Source organism: Mustela erminea, chromosome 4, assembly GCF_009829155.1.
Source record: "Mustela erminea isolate mMusErm1 chromosome 4, mMusErm1.Pri, whole genome shotgun sequence".
Taxonomy (NCBI): Eukaryota; Metazoa; Chordata; class Mammalia; order Carnivora; family Mustelidae; genus Mustela; species Mustela erminea.
The window spans coordinates 32,733,866-32,751,204 of NC_045617.1; positions in this window are offsets into that span (position 1 = coordinate 32,733,866).

Genomic DNA, 17,339 nt, shown 5'->3' on the forward strand with positions numbered 1-17,339 from the left:
GTGCATGTGGGTGTGAGTGAATGAGTGTGTAAGCCTACGTAGGTAGGGTAAGGAACTATATAGGTAAAATTTATTTTCCTAACTTTCCTCTAAAAATACTTTGTAAAATCCTCCTAAAAGAGATGGATAGAAAGATATTTAGATTCTATATTTAATAGGTATTTATACAGATACATTGAAAACTATGTGTATATAATATAATAACATAGAGAGAGAGACAGAGAAAAACAGAGAGATCTCCATGGTCAATTAGAGGAATGCTTTACATCTTTGCTACTAAATGAAGAGTAGATGAGTAAAGGAATGAAGCAGGCAGGTTCTTGGGCTTATTTAACACGCACTAATCCGGTTCTGAAGAGGGAAAGAGTTAGTAAGTAGTTGCAAGGTGGAATTGAATGGAACTGAATTGAGTTGAACTGAATTAAAAAGAAGCCTAGGCTAGAAGAAATGCTTGGCTCTTAATTTCCCAATCCAAGGAATATGAATTATAAAAGCGAGACACCACTGGGAGGAACACTACTCTCATTAAATAACCCAAATACTTATGAAACTTACACTTTCACCCATCACTACAGCTAGAAATGCAGAGGTTGGACGAGGAAGAGTTTCTAGCCCTGTATTCTAGGTGTATACCCAACGAGAACATTTGGCATTGGTTTATATTTGCATAAACATGTCAAGACTTTATCAACTGCCTGAAAAATTTAGATTTCTTCTACTCTGTTTTGCTCCGTCTGAGAGACCAAAGCTATGAGAGTATGAGGATACTTTTCTTTCTCTTAAAGGAGTAATAGGATATACAGAGTTGGTGTTTATTTGTATGTATATAGAAAACCCAGGAACAGACACATTTTGAAGGGAAGAGAGATAGTCTAGCACCTACAATGTAAACTTCTGTAAAGATAGAACTCAAGATATGATTTAAAAAGACAAAAAACAAAACCTCTCAACCAGGTTAGGATCAGCTAGTATCAGCTGGTTAGAACTCTTATCTTAGGATGAGTTTTTGAAATCTCAACTATTCATAAGAGTATAATGGGGTTGTTTTTTTTTTTTTTTTTTTTTTTCTTTTTCTTTAAGATTTTATTTATTCATTTGACAGAGAGAAATCACAAGCAGGCAGAGAGGCAGGCAGAGAGAGAGAGAGGAGGAAGCAGGCTCCCTGCTGAGCAGAGAGCCCGATGCGGGACTCGATCCCAGGACCCTGAGATCATGACCTGAGCCGAAGGCAGCGGCCTAACCACCGAGCCACCCAGGCGCCTATAATGGGGTTTTTAATTGGACCTCTTAGTACTCTTCAGTGAGCACTTTTCCAAGAGGAAAAAAACCCTCCTAATCCCATTATAAGCCTGTAGTTCTCCTTCCTGGGGTCTGCTGAAGGCTTTCTGCACATAGCCTTCGAAATTTTTCAGCTTGACTTTTTTTTTTTTTTTAAATAATTTCATTCTTGCATGGTGAGTTAAATAGTTTAAATTGATTCCTTGAGACCTATCAGCCTGGAAATTAATTTAAAAATTTTATTAAGAACATTTCAAAGGAATGCTTTTGCTTATTTTTTCTCACCCACAACTTTCATATTATTTCAGGCTCCCCTCCCAGAGCTTGTAAACGAAGGCCTCAGAGACAGTTGGGAGAGAAATATGCTGTTTTTTACCATGAAAATAATTGTAAAATTGTATCTTTGTTGCATGGACAAATATTGCTATTACCTTCCTAGTGGCAGATCTGAAACAGTACAGAACACAGGACCATTGTGCAAGGTACATCTTTGATGATTTTGTTTCTTTTGCGAACTGTTCTTTGTTCTTACACTGGATTTGTTAACATAATTCTCTTGCAGTTCAGGTGATAATGCTCAGTCCTCTTTCTCCTCACTCTCCAGTACAAACTCTAATTCCCTATTATCCTTTGGGTCAGGTCACTGGCTGCCATGGCACCTGTTTCTTGTCCACTGATCTGAAGTGGAACGGGCATTGGACAAAGCCTCAACCACAGTGCCATCTCCAGAGTCTATGTAGGAGGGGTTAGGGGTGGAAATCTTGCTGCAGGGAGAGCCACTCACCTTACGCCTGCCTCTGCTTAGAAAAACTGTTCTGCTTGTTTGTTTAAAGATGTGTCATTTATTTGAGAGAGAGAGAGCATGCACATGGGCAGGGGGGAGGGGCAGAGGGAGAGACTCTCAAACAGACTCCCAGCTGACTGGGGAGCCCCGACCTCTCAACCCTGAGATCATGACTTGAGCTGAAACCAAGAGCCTGACACTTAAGTGACTGAGTCACCCAGGGGCACCCTAGAAAATACTGTTTTAAATATGACCTTGTGTTATTTGGAGTGTCTTTGCGGTGGGTGGGGTTGCTGAAGCTACACCACGATTATGCTAATGACCCTCTGAGACACTGCGGCCTTTCAGGCTGCACTTTTGAAACCATCCTCTTCCAGATCAGTCCTCAGAAGGAAAGGCAGTTAAGTTTGCTGGCATTCAGTGACCTACAGTGACTATGTGATATTGGGAAAGTAAGTCACACAAATGTACTCATTTTGGAGTGTGGAACTCTCCTGTACCCCTTATTTTCATCCTCTTGTATTATTTTTTCCCAAGTTTTCATATACCCTATCTCATCAGATCATTTCTTCCTTCAGCAGATACCTGACTACCTACCAGACACACGGCTTTTTTTGCTAGGAACCAGATAGATACTAATGGGTATGACACCAGGATATATGAGAAAACCATGGTTCTGTATAGTCATGGGATGTATATTATTGCAGACTGGACAAACATTGAATACCTAACTCTAAAGTCAATAATTGAATTATAATTACTATTAATGCTTCTAAGAAGTTTGGGAAATCTGCTTTGTCTCTGTAACACAGATTTCTCTAAAGAATGATATCAAGCTAAGATCTTAAAGACAATTAGGACTTCGGTAGTTGAAGGGTGGTGGTGGTGATGGCAGTACTCCCAGCAGAGGGAGAGCCTTTACCAAGATCACAGTAAGACTCGAAGCCGCCCAGCTCTTCTGATGGAAAGGAAGTAGATCGATATGGCCAAAGCCTCAGTACAGGACTGAGTAAGAAGCCCATTCTCACGATGTCCCTCAAGGGGGTGTAACCAGGCCTACTTCGTTATGCTTTATGTGGTTTGTGCTTTATGCTTTATGTGTGGGTGACACCCCTGACCAGGTTTCACCAGAGCTTTTGCTGTTTTCTCTCCTAAACCCACTCTGCCTTCTCTACACAGTTTGAGTTTTGGCTACACATTGCATTGTAATTTATGGAAATGTTCACTGACAATTACAAACAAGGAATTTAGGGGTGCCCGGGTGGCTCAGTCAGGTAAGCGTCCAACTCTTGATTTAGGCTTAGGTCACAAACTCAGGGTTGAGGGATAGAGCCCCACTCTGGGCTCTGTGCTGGGCATGGAGCCTGCTTGAGATGCTCTCTCTCCATCTCCCTCTGCCCCCACCCCCCCAACTCACACACTCTCTCCCTCTCTCTATAAACAAACAAATAAATAAATAAATAAATACAAGGACTATATTGGAAGGAAATTGGGTAACTTCCAGAACTGAAGGGAAAGTTAAAGAACCAGGACTCAGAGAATGTGAACCATTCCAGGCGATTCAATAGTAGCAACTCATGGAGAGTTTAGGCCATTCCATGAAATGCCCAGTGTCAACCATGGGATGCTCTAGGGGAGGAGAGTTTGATTGGCTTGGTTTGGGCCAAGTGCCTATCTCTGGGTTCACCTGAGGCAGGGGTCCAGGACAGCCAGATTCACGACGGCAGTTCACTAAAGGAAGGGATGGTCACCAGCTGGTCACCTCGTGGCAGGCTGTTATGGGCTCTGTACTTCCCATTAGGCTCCCAGCTGAATTCCCATTTAGTGTTTATTGGCTGCTGCTTTCCAGAGTGAGTGCAAGAAGGGATGTGCTGATCTATACCCAAGGTGTGAATCTCTTAGGTACGTTCAATGGCTTTGAGTCTCTGAACTTCTGGCCAGAACTAGTGACTGAAGCCAGGAACCCTCTGTCCTCCAGAGGCTTTGCAGAAGGTCTCTGTTCTGGGAAAGTGATGCTTAGACTACTATTTTCCAATCAGATAAAAAAGAACTTCTTTTTAAACATTATTTTGGGGCACCTGGGTGGCTCCATGGGTTGAGCCTCTGCCTTCAGCTCGGGTCGTGATCTCAGGGTCCTGGGATCGAGCCCCACGTCGGACTCTATGCTTGGCAGGGAGCCTGCTTCCCCCTCGCTCTCTGCCTGCCTCTCTGCCTACTGGTGTTCTCTGTCAAATAAATAAATAAAATCTTTAAAAAAATCATTTTAGCCATTTAAAAAAATTTTCCAAATGAATCACTCTTCTTCTTCTTTTTTTTTAAATTGAACTTCTGCATTTTAAATGGTGGATTAAAAAATAGCAGCACAAATGGCTGGGAGAACAATTGCAGTCTTAGAAAAGGAGCTTTGACATTGAAAAGGCTGGCAGTCTGCTGGTTTAATACTCCTTGAATACTCCTTTAATACTCCTTTAGAATACTCCCTTAATACTCCTTTAGAAATGTTATGTGTTTATTTAAAATTTATAAGACTACTAGAAAAATATATATATAAATAAAAATTATCTATAATAAGATGAACACTGTAAACATGGGGTGTACCTCTTCCAGTCTTTCTCTTTGCATAATTTTTTGATATTTTTTTAAGTGGGATCACATTGTGCATATATTTGCTTGTATATTTGCTTTTTTTCACTTAACATTAGACAATGGCCATTTTTTCCAGGGCATTAATCCTCAACAGCAACTTCTTTTAAATGGCTGCTTAGAATTCTCGGTTATAGACAAGCCACAATGTATTTAATCCTTCCTCAACTAATGAACATTTGGTAAAGGTGGTAAGTATTAGTATAGACACTGCTGTGAGGAGCTTTCCCGATTCATGAAATTTTGTAGGTATTATATATCTTATCTGTTTATTTGGACAGGCTATATTCCTATAAGCACAAGCACCAGCTCAAAAGGCAAGAACAATTTAACCGGAAAATTTTAACAATTTACTCTTTCAACACCAATGAACCTTTGGAGCCATGGGGCCAGTTTACTACTCCTTACAAAGTTCATCATGGAAGGATTTGGAAAATGAAGAAATGTATAAGAAAAGGAAAAATTCTCTGTAATCTCATCAGCCAGAGTTAACAGTGGTTAACATTTCAATTCTAATCACTTCCACTATTTCTTCCAAATATCTATGTCTATAGGCACTGCATGTGTGAAAGCTTATGCATAAATTGGAGCTTTGCTCTATGTATAGCTCTATTTCCAGCTTTATTCATTTTTTTCCATTTAAGAATAACCTTTAAGAATTTTTTCTGAATGATTTGTACTATTCTACCCTGTGGATCTTATGTGTTAAATATTTAGGTTGGTTACTCTTAATTTTTATTATAAATAATGCTTTGATAAACACTCATGTGTAAATCTTAATGTACAGCTCTGGAGAGGTCCCTGCCATTAATTTCTAGAGGTAGAGCTATCTGAGCAAAGAGTACAAGTATTAGAGAGATTTTTGAGACATACTGCCAAATTACCTTTCAGAAAGGTTTTAGCAATTTGTAATTCCACTAGCAGTTTATGAGAGCATCCATTTCTCTCTAACTTTTTAAACATTGAGTATTATTAATATTTTCTCATCTGGGCTATTGATTCTCCAAAAGTGATAATTTATTGCTTTAATTTACATTTCTTTGATAACTAATGATTTTTACTTTTTGTATTAATTGACCTTTGTATTTTCCTTTGGTGGTTTTTCCAATATATAGCATGTTGACAATTGTTTAAATTGAGAGACTCATCTTTTTCCTTATTGGTTTATAAGAACTATATAATTAAAAAAACACTTTCTCCCAGGAAGAATGGAAAGCTGCTATGCTCTCAGTGATTCCAAGACTAGCAGCAACACCCTGGAACTTTGTCAGAAATGGGAATTCTCAGGCCCTCACCCAGCCCTACTGCAAGCTGTGTCTTAACTAGCTTTATAGGTGATTCAGATGTACACTGAAATTTGAAGGCCACCAAGTTAGAGTCAGGATGCCTTCTCAACACAACAGGGTACAATCAATCACTCTTTCCTTTGAATGTCTGTAACACCCATTTGCATGGATGGAACCATATGTAATTACTATGTGCAACTGTTCTTGAATGACAAAATGGCTGCTCCTTATGTTGCAAACTTCTGCAACTCTAGTAGTACTTTCTGTTAGAGATGATGCTCAACATATTTAACAACTGGCATTGGTTCGGAAGCTTATCAATCAGAATGAGTTCCTTCAGTGAAGCAGGGTCCTTCATGGCCCCTTGCTGTGCAGGTGTTTAACATTTCAGTTGCCAGAGGAAGAGTTGGGAAAATGAAGGTCTTTGAAGAGGGGCTGGGGACCTGGGCTGGGGGTGGGCACCTGTGTGGGGACAGCTTTTACTTACCAGTTTGAAAATATGTAAGATTGGGCACCTGGGTGGCTCAGTGGGTTGAGCCTCTGCTTTTAGCTCAGGTCATGGTCTCGGAGTCCTGGGATCGAGCCCCACGTCGGGCTCTCTGCTAGGCGGGGCGCTTGCTTCCCCCTCTCTCTGTGTCTGCTTCTCCGTCTACTTGTGATCTTTCTCTGACAAATAAATAAATTTTTTAAAAGAAAATATACAAGATTTGAAGAGCTAGGACAGCTCTACCTGTGCATATATGACCTAGACATCTGCCTTCCTACCAGGCTCTATTCCTTATCCATGTTCTTGGTATAATTATTTTGCCTTTGGTATCTGATTGCAAACTCTGTGAGGTTATAAATGGTGTGCTCTGAATCTTCTTACAAACTGTAGAGGTAAATATTATGCATTTTACATAATAAGTGCCCAAAAAGTGTCGCCGGATGAATATTGATTTTCCATTATGGCTCAATTCAAGGGGGAAAGGAAGGTGTTAAGACTGTGCTGCTTTAATAGAATACACATACAGAGAGAAATGAAGTCCTTGCGGATTTCATTTTGTAACTAGCATAGTTTATTTATTTTCCTGGATCTATGTATATATGACAAAACTTTCTAGTGTGATACGCAACTGCTGTCTGTAAAGAAATATCCTCTGGGAACAGGACTCAAAAGGAGTCTTAGTATTTCATGCATCAAGAGAGTAGTTTTCTCCGAGACTCCACCTTTGCCTCCAGTGCCTCTGCAGGCTTCTCCTTGAAAAGTGGCTTAAATGCTCAGCTCTTTGTTTAGTGTTTGTATCGATGTCCTTCCAATCCCATCTACTAGGCCAAGTGCACCTGTGTTCTGGATCCCAGGAGACCAGAGCTGGGTCTTTGAGCCAACCCGGAGAACACTGCTAGTGACAAGGACATTGGTGATTTCAGAGCTTATTTAAAAATATAAATAGAGGTACTTTAAAAATATTTGTGTTTAGGACAGTGCATAGTGAAATTGTTTAATAATAAAAAGAGTAACCAGAGAAGAACTTTTATAAATGTTACTAAATCCTCCTAACATTTTTTTAGAAGTAAATATCAAAACCAGGGCTGTTTTCCCAAATTCAGCAAGCAAGAGTTACTGCACAATATATCACGTTGTTATGACAACTGATGATCTAGAACAAGTAAAACCTGTAAGGATGAAGTACACCATTCAGCATAATGCACTTTATTCTGTTAAAAAGAAAAGTTATTTTTTCCTCTGCAAATGAGACAATATGATGGGGAAATTAAATTAAATGGTGATGTTATTCCCTGAGGGCAAAACAATTCCATTCAATAAATTAATTTTACATCAGTAACTCTTTCTTTTCTTGAAACTGACAGTAATATCCTGACAGCTTAAAGCTCTAATAAACTTCAAGATCAGAATGACTACTCTACTTGTACAAAAGGGAAGTCAGGAGTATCACAGGTATGATAATCATTCTCTATTCATCACAAAGAGGAGAAAATCTTCCAAATTCAATTTAACTAACTGCATTTGCTTGATGAAACAGGGCACTTAAAATAGTCTCTGACAGCATGTGGTTGGAGCAACCTAACATTCCCATTCTTTGGGAAGGTTGCTAAACCTCACTGACATATTACAATAAACGATTCTAAATAAATAATATTTGAAACCTGGAAACCTATACACAAATAATTCTATCATCCTAATGGGGAAAAAAAGGAAGGAAAGGGAGGGGAAAGAAAAACGTGGTGGGGCCTGTGACCTACACAAAGCCAATGTTTCCATTTAGTGACTTGGGGATTTGTCGGGGCTTCTAAATCTGGGCAGTTGTGCCGATCCGGGAAGGGACTATGTACCGTGAGTAGCAGCATACTCGAAGCTTTGTGCATTCATTTCTCCATCTCAACCTCTGCTCTCCTCAACTGAGCCCAACAAGAACAAATATTAACCCCCAGGCATAGAAGAAGTTATCTCTTTTACTATTCTTCCCATAAAAACTTTATGCTTCTCTGGAAGTATTTTACAACCATGACAGAAAACATTATCACGGATTCCGGTAGACTCACACTGGCCAAAACCTGGGAATTCAGCCAGAACTGAACACCACATCCCCTTCTGCCCATCCAGGCGATGACTTCATCGCTACTACTTTCGTACCTACACACCAACTCTTGGGTAACAAACTGGATGTATTGTGCCAAATATCACTGTGCTTATCATTTCTCACTTTCAGATGATACTGATGAATGATTTGTGAATGTAAAACACCCATTAAATGGAATAATAAAGAGTTGCTCGGTTTCTTTGCTACATCGAGTGGTTCCAATTAGGGGCTGAAGGAGCCCTGCTGCTTTTTCATCATTCAAGTTTATGGCATAGCACATATCCCAGAGGTCTCAGGGTCCTGAAGACTCAAAGAGGGATGTCACCTGTACATCCAAATGGAGTACAGAGGTTTGCTAATCTGTGAAACACACACACACACACACACCCCAAAACATGGGCTTCTCTAAAGCAGGAGGCATGTGCTGCCTGTTTTGTAGAAAGTACAGTTTAATTGCTATGGTTCCGCAATTATTCACAAATCATGTTGAACAGTGAACAATTAATCCCAAATCTCAGCTCGACAGCCTTTACTACAGCTAGCGAGTTATATTTTAAAATGTTTAAGGCAGTTAGCTGAGCACATTTTTCAGCTCAGGCTAACAGACTGCTCAAGGTTTTGTCATTTTTGCCATCAATCAGTCAAAGCCAGAAATCCATGTTTTTTGAATGGAGGGTTGGGGTATCACCTAAAAGAGAGGAAACCTTTTTCCTCTTAGAGTCTGAACCCCTCCAAAGTGAAGGGTCCTTTGTGCCAAGTCTTTTGTGACTGGTTCCCCAGGAAAGAAAGGAAACATCGGTTTGGGTTTTACTACTGAAATTTCTAGTGCCACGAGAGATCCGAGATCAAACAAAGTACTCTCAACCTCACCTTTTCATTGGAAGCAATAGGTTATTTTGTCACTTAAAAGTATAAAGCCAAGAGGACTCTATATTTTTTGCTGGACTTAAGTGACCCACAGTTTCTATAATCTTGCATTCAAAACGGTTTAAATTTGGTCTCTCACTTTGTAGGTAACAAGATGGAAACAGTCCTGAAAAGGTCCTGCAGGTGATCTCATTTGGTACTTTAGGCAATTTTCATCCTAAGGAACTGCTCTCTCAACAGGCTTATTTAATGTCTCTATTATAGTTGTGCTTCTGTAACAATATTACTAGCACAATAACAATACCTCTACCAGTTGTTTTACGTTTTATTTTAAGCCAACACTAAGAAATGACCACTGTTACTTAAGATGAATGATATAAAGAAAATGACATAAAGAAATGTTTTTCTTAATTGAAAAACAACAAAAAGAACCTCCTCAAAACCTTCCAAAATGTGTGCTGAATATCCTTGGGCATATGGAAGGGCAACTCAGTCTCACTCTCCCGTCCAGTTCCTTAAAGTGTACAGACAGTTACACTTCATCCATTCATTTGTTCATTCATTCATCAGGCTACACATTCTTGCCGAGTACCTGATACGTGCTGGGCATGACCCTGGGACTCTAGTGACAAAGAAGAGCATAGAATAAGACCCTTGTTCTTCTGAACATTCTACTCACAGGGGTTGGAAAGTTGGTTCTGTGAAGGGCTAGAAAATAAATATTTTTGTCTCTTGAGGCCCTAAGGAAACAGCCACAGACAGTACATAAACAAATAGGTGTAGCTGTGCCCCAAGAAAACTTGACTTTAAAAAACAAGTGGGGAACTTCGCTTGTGTGTGTTTTATCTAACTGCCTGTTCATTTCAATGTCTTAAAAAAAAAAAATACTGAAGCTTAATAATTCTAAAATCATGGCTTTGATGCATTCTGCAAATGTGTGCTTTGGTATATGGTTTGCAGTTCAAGAGAAGGAGTCCAGAAAAGTTTTCACTTGAGTGAAACTTAAAGGAAATGCATGAATCTGGGTTAACAGCCCTCCAGGCAGAGGGAACAGCCAGTACAAAGGCCCTGAGGAATCCTACATCAAGGGCTCCAGCCAATGCTGTCCAGTGAACAAGGGGGACGGGCAGTAGGAGGTGAGTTCAGAGAGGAAATGAAGAGAGAGACGGCAAATGTGGGGAAGTGGGGCCATACAGGTAATCGTAAAGACGCTGGGATTTTATCTGAGTGAAATGGGCAACTATAGGGTAAATTTGAGTAGAGAGGTGGATGATCACCTTGGCCGCTGCCCTAATAAACAGACTGCAGGTAAGCAAAAGTGAAAACAGGGAGATTAGGTAGGAGGCTGGAGGGGTAATCCAGGCAGGAGCGGATTGTGACCTCGACCAGGGTAGTAGCAGGGGAGGTGATGACAAGTGGTAATTTTTTAAAGTACAGCCCAGATTTCCTGAACACAGGGGGACATAAGAGAAAAAAAGGAGTTAAAAATGATTCCATGGTTATAACTCAAGCAACCGGAAGAATGGATTTACCATTTACTGACATGAGTCCACCTGCAGGAACAGCAGAAGGGAGCAAGGCCATGGTTTTCGAAGTAATAAGTCTGAGGGGTTTTTTAGACATTGAAGTGAAGATGTCAAATAGGCAGTTAGATATATGTGTCTGGAGTTGAGGGGAAAGTTCTAAGCTAAGGTTATAAATTTGCAAATTGTCAGCATATAGATGGTATTTAAAGTCACGAGATTGGATGAGATCACTGAGGAAATGAATGTAGATAGAAAAGAAAATGTCTGAAGACGGAGCCCCAGGCCACTCTAATGTTGAGAAGTCAGGAAGATGAGGAATCCTTGGCAGAGACAGACTCCCTTACACTTAGGCACTTTAGATAATGGTTTGCATCTCTGAATAGATGACATGTTTTAAAACTGTAAACTTAATTGACAGCTGAAAATAATGGGAAATATTTTACACATATTTAAAGAAAAATCTGAAAATAATACTTTGCTCTTTATTGGGGTCCTTGTATATCAATGCTTCTTGGCCAGAAGGATACAAAATACAAGAACTGGAGAGATGTATGTAACTGTAAGTTTCTCTGTGAGGGCAAATCCTTGCCTTTTCCATTTTTATGCCCAGTACCCAGCACATACTGAACTTACATATCCTTTTTTTGCAGCATGATTGATTTTGAGTTGGTGCTTGACCAAATTACTTATTCTAATCTGAGGATTGCTGTGTTCGAGAAAGTACAGCTTTCTGGTCTACAACGGTTCCCTTCAGTAATCAGGATGTCATACTCATATTCCTAATAAGGTTTTGCAAATGTCTTTCCACACTGCTTACATAATGCAACAGCTACCTGTTGAAAAGCAAATCAATTGTCCGACTGTCCGGTATCAAACCATTCCAGGTATATGATACCATAGGAAGCGGCCGTGACAGGGAGGCAAATGATGTACTCTAATCCTCGTTCTGCCACCGATGCAATCTTGGCCAATCAGTCTCTCTGAGTGTAGTTTTCTCATCTACAAACTACATGTGCTAACATCCTTTCAAAACATTTTTAGACTTTTTTTTTCCCCTCTATTGCATTGATAAACTGCTTTGGCTTGGGTTATATTTTCCAAATGATGTACGCTAATAATTGATGGTAATGTATGCTCTATAATTCTTTAACTGTATGGCAAATTCAGCATATTTTCCAAAATATTTCACATACATTTTAAATTTCACACGAAATTCAAGGGGCACATGCAGTTCTCCATCTGAACAGATGCAATAGTTTCTAGACCGAATCTACATTTTCTCTACATAATAGCAACAAAACAAAATAAGGAAGGCTTTTCCAATAAAGGCGAAAGCGTGGATGGGAAGGATGGTCACTTAATAAGAGCTGCATTGACTGCTTCCATCTTCCTCTTCTCTCCATGCTCTTTTTCTGTGCTGCCAGATTGCCTCCTTGCTGGAGGTGACAGACAGCCCTAGTCCAGATTGCATCTACAGACAACCCATCTGGGAATTGTCTCTGCAAGTTTGAAAGATGTTCCCTCTGGCAAAAACTGCTTTATAAGTCTCTTCAAACTGGAGGTTCTGTTTAAATGTGCTTCCACAGTTATGGTCTGTGTGTGATTGGGGTGGACAGTTGTGCAGAGGCAGGATGGACACTTCCCACAGTCATTGCTCAGGAGCTGTGTCTTGTGTTGAGGCACCGTGGGGGTGAAAACAGGGATGGACCAACTACCCTTTACTGCCGTTTTGTGCTTGCCAGTAGGGCTCTCCTAGCCTTTCTGTGAAGAATTCTCTCCTCATTTTTCACTTTCCCTACTTAAGTATACACAGGACAAGGGGAATTTGGGGGGTAACAACAATGACTTGATCTACTTTAACTCTATGATTCTTCCCATACTCATCCTTGTAAGTATAGGTCATTATGTAACATCTTGTGAAACATTTGTGTGTGCGTGAGTGTGTGTGTGTACACACATATACTGAAGAATATATATATATATAGTATTTTATTTTATATATATATATATATATACGTATATATATATATATATACACACACACACACACACACTTATTTTAAAGTTGTGCTATGATACACAAGAAAGGTTTGTAGTGTTGGTTCTCTATATTGAAGACGCTGTGTGAGAAGATACATGTTTGCTTTGGCCAAATAAGATGAAAAGAAATTGCTGACTTGAGTATATGTGATGACTGTAACATGCAACATGGATCCTGGAGTTGGGAGCAGAGAGAAGAGAAAGATAGGAAAACAATGGGTCAGACCAGGTGATTCAGGATTTGCTTTCAAGGTGGAGTGTCTAGGCTAAGAAGAAGCTCAGTGGAACCAGTGAAGATACATTGCAGCATCCTTCTGACTTTTAGAGCATTTAGGTATGACTACAACTTCCTCCTTTCTGATAATAATTGCACCTATCTATATTCCTTTTCGAAATATAAAGATGGGATGACACAGTTCCTTTGTGAAGTCTATTTCAAGATTAGTGAATTTTGGACAGTTGCACTGCTAACTGTTTTCTCAACAAAGTACCCTGCAGAAATGAGCTAGTAGCGTGCTACCATGTCATTTTTAGCAGAATGAGCCATGGAAAAAGACAAGAGCCAGTGCAAGCATTTAAGATATTAATGATATTCTCTTCTTGGGAGAGGAATCATATTGAGACAATTGTAATCATGAAAGAGCTGCCAAGGGAATGTAAATTTTAAAAATGGAATGATGGCTTTTTATACAAGTTTATTCTAAATATTCCAATTAACTTTCTGCAGGAGAAATTGAGGAAGAAATTCATGAAGTGTGATAAATTCCTTGGGGAATTTTTAAAGAATTGTAGATTCTTCCCAGAGATAAGATAAATGAGCCAGGAACAATATGGTGGCACTGGTGGATGAATTTCAGCCCAAAAGAGACCTGGCTTTTGGGGGAAGCAATAGCATAAGTGATACTAGATGATGCTCAAAGTGTAGGATTTGGGAAACAAAGTAGAGTAGGTGCCAAGGGAAAAATATGAGCTATGAATTGAACCCACTAAGGTACTGTGATAGTTAATTTTATGTGTCAACTTCATGGTGCTAAGAGTATCCAAATAGCTGATAAAACATTATTTCTGGGAGTGTCTCTGAGAGTGTTTCTAGAAAAGATATTAGCATTTGATTCCATAGACTGAGTAAAGAGATACACTTTCATCAATATGAGTGGGCGTCACCTAATCCCTTGGGAATTAAGTGGAACACAAAAGAAGAAGGAAAGAAGAAGGCTCTCTCTCTCTTCTTGAGCTGGGAGGTGCATTTTCCCTGCTATCAGATACTGGAACTCTGGTTTCTTGGACTCTCAGACTCTGTTACTTAAACCAGCTGCCCCTTCATGGTCAGGCCTCTGACCCTGGACTGGGACTTCCATGACTGACTCCCCTGGTTCTCAGGCCTTTAGACTCAGACTGAATTATACCACCGTCTTTCCTAGTTCTCCAGCTTGCAGACGGCAGACTGTAGGACTTTCCAGCCCCCGTACCTGTGTGAGCCAATGCCTATAATAAATCTCTTATTCCCTGTTCCCCTTTTCTTCTATTGGTTCCAGTTCTCTGGAGAACCCTGAATAACACAAGTAACATTATAAGAATAGTGTGCCTCAGCAACTTAACATGCAGGCAAGCACGGGAAAGCATAGAGGATACAAACTCGTATGATATATTGGTACCTTCTTAAAAAGGCAGCTCCTAGACCAGATAAGCTGTTGATTCTAGAATAGACTTTCAGTATAGAAATCTCTGAGGAAGACTATCCCAGTATCTTGATCTCCAGGCAGAAAGAAAATAAAAGGACTTCACACTGTGCTATAAAACTAGAAACATTTTGAAGTAAAGACATTGAGATTAGACAAATCAGTCAAGACCAAAATAAGTTCTGGCAGGAGCTCATGAAGGGCCAGTTTTTAGCTTGCTAGCACTGGCATACTCTCAGGGACAATTATTATTAGTAATGGATTGGCATATAGTTGCTCTGTTCTGAATAATAGGAGCAAATGGAGTAAATGGACTGTGCTGATCTTGACCACGAGTGTGAGAAAGAACGTAAGAATTGTAGACACAAGGCGTAATTGAGCTGAACTCCGAGAGTGGGAACAGGATGAAGATGGGATACTGGAAAGCAAGAGGAGGATTAGCAAAAGGAAGAAAAACAAAACCAGAGAAAAAGAGGTCACCTGGACCTGCAAGCCTAATTTTTATGAGAATAAAAAACAAACAAACAACAACAACAAAACAAAAACAAAAACAAAAAACAGATCATTCGGAGACACCAAAAAAAGCAATACTCACCATTTTCCCACTTCACACCATGGTTTGTCTAGATAAGTTTCTCTACAGGACTAGAGACTGCTTGCACAAGCCTTCAGCCATGGCTGGTGCAGTGGCAGTTACCAACTATTCAGCTTTGTAAGCTTAGGCTCTCAACATTTTATCTATTCTAAGGAAAAGTGGTATGCATGCAATAGATACAAATTACGGGATGTCAACTAGTGAGTATAGCACTCATCACCAGAACCAATTCAGGAAGTCTCTGAGTAGAGAGGCTAGCTTATTCATTTAACTAGTTGAAAACTACATTTTATTTTATTGACTTAGAACTGAATGGTGGCAAGAGGAGAGCTATTCAGATTTTTAAAAACTCTTAATTCATTAGTAAATGTCTTATCAAAGGATTATTTTGTATCGATGTATATAGTTATTAACTCACAGATTATATATTCATGTATAATTTATAGCTACAATATTTCAGCTTCCTGTGGGAGACCAGAATGTTTTACCCCATGATTTACTGTCACCGTATCACCGACAACTATACAGATAGTTCCTATCAATTATATTCTCGTGTATATATCATTGAAAATGAAGGATAACATTTAACAGATTCTGTTTTGATCAATTCTCATGAGCAGACTTTGTTAAGGATGCCAAAGTTTCTTGAAAACGTAACACTGTAATTTGTATATTACTTTACAGTTTTCAAAATGTAGTCAGATGTACTATCACAATGTGTCCAAAATAAGTTTTTTTATAGTCTTCCTCATATGAAATTATATTTCATAGTTAAGTGTTGAATTCTGAAATAGTAAAAAGAATGAGGGTGTTCAAAAAATATGAAAGACCTGATAATAAAGACGAAATATTAAATAGATAGGACAGTAGTTCGTGCTCTTTCTACCATTCTTTATGGATTATCCTGCAATGTACGGATAAATCTCTGAACTTCTCAGACTCCAAAATTCCATCTGTAAAGTAGAAGACTATTAACCTTACCAAATATGCTGTCAAAACACATAAAAAAAAAACCCTGATTTTATAAGCCAGTTAAGCATTTTTATAATAGTCTGTAAGGTGACTTTAGGGGAGAAAGATGTGAGTGCGTGTTGTTGACATTTCTAGTAGGCTAAGGCCATGCAAGCAGAAGCTGAAGACCCAACTGATGCCTGAGTGTGGTTTGTGGGTGAGTGTGTATATGGGAGTGGGAAACGTGTGTGTGTGTGGGGGGGTATAGTATGAGGTTGTAAAGCCTACTTTGCCACCTTTTCAAGGTACTTTGGGAAGATGAGAATATGTACGGGAGTTGGTTCCTGACTTCAAGAAGTTTAATCTCATCCAAGGAACAAGAAATTTACAGAGGAAAATTAGATAAGAAAACTTAATATATAAACTTTTAAATTGACTGTGTGGGTTGGTGGTTGAGGGGAGACAGTGTTCTAATAATGACTTTATGACTGACAAAAATTCTTTGAAGAGAAAGATAAATGTGGGATAGAAATATTCAGGAAAAATATATTGGAGAGCAAACTCTTAGAATAGGCTTATGGGGCACCGGGTGGCTCAGTCATTAAGCGTCTGCCTTTGGCTCAGGTCATGATCCCAGGGTCCTGAGACTGAGCCTGCATCAGGCTCCCTCCTGGGCACAGAGCCTGCTTCTCCCTCTTCCTCTCTCCCTGCTCCTGTCCCCTCTCTCACTGTGTCAAATAAATAAAATCTTTAAAAATAAAAGAGAAAAGTTTAGAGTGTGTGTGTGTGTGTGTGTGTGTGTGCGTGCGTGAAGGCAGTCATAATTAATGAACATTCTTTTTTTTTTTTTCTTTTTTTTTGTCAGAGGGAGAGAGAGCTGGAGTCCGCACAAACAGGGGGAGTGTCGGGCAGAGGGAGAAGCGGCTCTCCCCTGAGCAAGGAGCCCATGTGGGACTCCATCCCGGGATGCAGGGATCATGACCTGAGCTGAAGGCAGACACTTCATCAGCTGAGCCACACAGGTGTCGCTGAACATTCTTGGCCAGGAAGAAAAAATGCTCAAAATGTGACAAGGCAGTCAGTCATTCAACACGGCAGAGTACGGAAA